The 4,001-nt window shown below is 43.9% G+C and overlaps 1 protein-coding gene across 1 annotated transcript in view; it reads right to left on the bottom strand.

Annotated features, from left to right (window-relative positions):
* The window catches only part of HABP2 (hyaluronan binding protein 2), a 40,400-nt gene that overhangs the window by 17,252 nt on the left and 19,147 nt on the right, over positions 1-4,001 (bottom strand). The window lies entirely within an intron of this gene.

Below are 4,001 nucleotides of genomic sequence, written 5' to 3'. Positions count from 1 at the left end.
CTGGAGGGAATCAGGATCATCCAGCATCGGTCAGTCCTGCGGGTTTCCTGACCTGCTAGAACCGGAAACCACCTCAGATCATTGCCGGTGTGTGATATTGAGCAAGTGTCCGCACCACGAAATCGCCAAACGTTTGGCACTTCCTTACAGGCTCCCTTTTCTTGGCTCCATCAAAGCAGGGACTCTCTCTTACTATGAGAGCAAAAATCTCAGATAACACAGCCTCAATCTCTGTTTAAACACTAGTGGAAATCAAAATGACGTTATTCCAAACGGATATGGCAGTGAGAAAGAAGGGGCTGCTTCTTGAGGGAACAATGGGTGCAAATCTAAGACTCTCCTTGCTTCACTATTATCATCACTGTTGCTTGTAATTTTTAGAAACCCCGTAGACAGGCGTCCATTGTGCTGGGGTACTATACAAACATGCAAAAAAAAAATAAAAAAAATTCAGCCCTTGATTTAAAGAGTTTTCCAGGCTTTGATCTCAGCAGTGAGCTTCCAGCATAAGAATGAACATTATGCTGTTGCTAGTAGCCATGTTCTCCAGGTAACTGCCTTGAGAGCAGTCACACAGTGATGGGACCAAGGATTTGACCGGCATCAGCATCCCTAGCACTGATTTATTTGGGCAGCCTGTCCTCTCTGGCAGGTGTCACTCCAGCCAGTGAAAGACACTGAGATGGGTTTCAAAGAGAAGTTATGGTAATGAGCAGAGCTAAAATGCATATAGAGAAGAGTTACAAAGCTTCCCCCTAGGGCCGGGCCAATGGCCTTACAGATAATGCTCTGCCTTGAACTGATTATCGACAGCATTATCTTAGTTTTCTCTCCTCATTCATTCACTTGTAGCCTTTATCTTTATTCCTTCTTTGCTGCTGGGAAAAAAAGGAAGAAAAAAACCCTCCACTCTTGTACAATGGATGTTTTATATTTCATATTAAAATAGAACCATCTCTTTTCCCTTCTTTTTTCCTATGCACCAATCCCAGTTTCTCGCCCCCCCCAAAAAAAAGTTTCACCTCATTTATTGTTATGTCAAGACAAGATTTCTTTTTCTGGCTCATTATTTCCTGGAGCTGAGTCTCACAATATGAAAGTACTGACAGAGCGTGTGCCGGGCTGAGGAATACAAAGATCTCGCTGGAAGATAAGGCCATTGTCTTCAGCGCACTAATAAAGTTGAACACGATCGAGTTGCAAAGGGAAAACAAAACGAACGCTTGCCTGGGGCTCAGCCTGCGCGCTGACATTGTGCACGAGGAAAGCTTTGGCTGGAGGTAGATTCTCCCCCGCCCCTTTATTAAGTGCCTTTCTGCGGCAGGGGGGCCTCTGCTCCTGAGCACCTCCCAATGACTGCCCTTAGGACTGGCATGGCCAGGGTCTACTGCGTGCTTTGTTGGAAGGGTGCATTTACGGAAAGCCTGTGAAGGGTTAATCGAGTGATTAGCAGAGGGTTGTGGGAGGTTACAAACATGCACAGCACCAGAGAGGCCTTGCAAGCATCCTGTAGACTTGTGGACCTAGTAACTATAACTAGGCTGAAAGAGGTCAAGTGTTTCAACATCAACGATTGCATTTTTTAAAACGTGCTCGTAAAAGATGACATCATCATCTAATTTATTTCTGTATAAATATTAACAAATGATTGTTTATTAACGCATCAGGGGGCCTATAGGTGTGCTCATTCACTTTCTAATTACAGTGTGTCGGAGCAGACTCAATTCATCGTCAGCTCCGTCTTCTAATTGGAACGCTTCAACATCGCCTCGCCTCGCCGTCATGTGTATTAAGCCCCTGAGCATTTGAAAATGGCCTCTGGGGCACTTCATCTAAAGCTTGTCCAATGAGGTTTAGCTAAAGCATCCCTTTTCAAATGCACGGAGACGTAATACACATGACGGGGAACTGTTTTAATTAGAGCAGCTATCCAGGAAACACTCCAATTGAAAGCTCCTCCCCCCACCCTGGAGCATGTCAGTCATATAGGCAGTCATAGGGACTGGACCCAGTATACACTCTCCATAAATATACCCTAAATACAAAGCCCTTTCAACTTTTAAGGGGTGAAATGAGGACAGAGAGTTTGGTTTGTACCTTGGGGACTGGCCACCTGAGCCCCTCATAAACATCCCTGAAGTCCTCCTTTCCCCTCCTCCCTCTGAGACACTTGAGTGTCACCACCAGTTTCCACACAAGGCGCCTCCCAATGAAGCCAGGATTTTCAGAAAGACCCAGCCCCTCTTTGCACAGTGAAGCCACTGGGTACCCTGAAACCTTTCCATGAACCACCAGGATCCCGTCGAGGTAGAGCAAAGGGATCCTGCTTTACACTTAGGGTGCATCTACACAGAGTTTATAAAGACTCGATAAACCCTGTGAAAACCTGGCCCTGTCTGAACGTTGAGCACCTGGAAAAGTTTGAAAAAACCTGCTCAAGTTCACAAAAGAAGACTTGCAGCAGAGCTGGAAACCGAATCTGGATCACTGATCTCTCGGTCCCGCAGCCGCCCCACAAGTTCTTCTCCCTCGGTCATGAAGCCAAGGTCATGTCCTCTAGATCTGTATTTTTCTGCTGCTCATCTACCCAATGCTTTGCTCACCACTGGTGCGGAGGGAGAAAAATAAAAGAAAAACCCACTTGAAGGAATGACATCGTGCATCAAACTAAAACTTGTCTTCCTCTTTCTCGTTGCCTCAACACTAAATAACTATTTGGCTTCTGCATCTCTGCTTTGAGAAGTGTTCCCATTCCACTTTTTAAATTATTCATAACAAGCCATAGGTTTAGTAAAGCAAAAGCAACAATTTTTTCTATCTGAGCACATAATTAACGCACAAAGTCTGATACACCGGTTGATTTAAACATATTACTGAATCAGTGTTCGTTCTTTGTAAGTGCTGGAAAACCTGAACATGTTTTAAAAAAAGCAATGATCTGACATTTGTCACTGAAATGTGACTATTACATGAAATTAAATTAGACATCCTCCATGCAAATTTTCAAAGAATAACTTTTCTCTGTGTAGTACAAAAAAGCCTCCCCATAATTGATAGGCAGAGATTGACTTTTAAAGCTTCAAATCAGCTTTGAGGTTTGGGTGATCTTTTAAACTGTTCAAGCTTTCATCTGCTGGGTTTTGCATTGCCGAGACCCATCAATCAAATAACGGATTTCTGATCAATATCCTCTTGTTCATTAGCTTATGTGAACCCTATTATGGAGAGAAGAGCTGTCCTGACTCTGGCAGTCGCTGTTTTCTGCACTTTACCTGGATTGAGCCATGGCAAATGTTCCCAGTGGGAGTATGATGCACTGGTATGTCGTCTGATTCACCTGAACTGCAGTTTTCCTGGGCTGGAGATGCCAAGATGAGTGATAGGCACAGCTAAAACGTATCACAAATCCCCACCAAGATAACCATAGGCATATCCAAAGTTTATTCGAGCTCTTCAGCCTCTAGAGACTTTTATCTTAAGTCACAATTCAAATCAGAACGGGCTTTCTTGAATGGTTTCTGGCATTTCCCATTTCCGGCGCATGTGAAAAGAACAGGGACAGCCTGCTTTCTTGTGCTGCCCCATTTTACTCAGTGGACAAACTCCCACTGACTTCCGTAGGACATAGATTTCACGCAAGGTGTTTTGACCCTTTTACACCTGGGCCAGGCTAGAAATAACTTATTCTCTGAAAAGCCACTGCAAAACAAATTATAAGAATAACCTGCCCATCCTACTAACATTTCTAAGTAACTCCTACATGGTTTGGTTTGGGTCCAAACTTCAGTTTAAGCTAGAAGCCCTCTTGATGGGAAGTTCTTGCTAATAGGACTGATGAACACGTCCGTTCTGACTACTGTGAATAGTCTCACTGGAAATAATGCTGATTCATGATGGAAAGAATTAACACTTAATAAGTATTTGCATAATTTTGACCATATGCTGTGGCAGGTGCCAACGAGATTAGGGGCTATAGGCTGTACAGGCGTGATAGAGAAGGT

Source organism: Gavialis gangeticus, unplaced genomic scaffold (assembly GCF_001723915.1).
Source record: "Gavialis gangeticus isolate Ggan-Ray unplaced genomic scaffold, GavGan_comp1, whole genome shotgun sequence".
Lineage (NCBI taxonomy): Eukaryota > Metazoa > Chordata > Crocodylia > Gavialidae > Gavialis > Gavialis gangeticus.
This window is presented reverse-complemented; position numbering and strand designations above follow the sequence as displayed.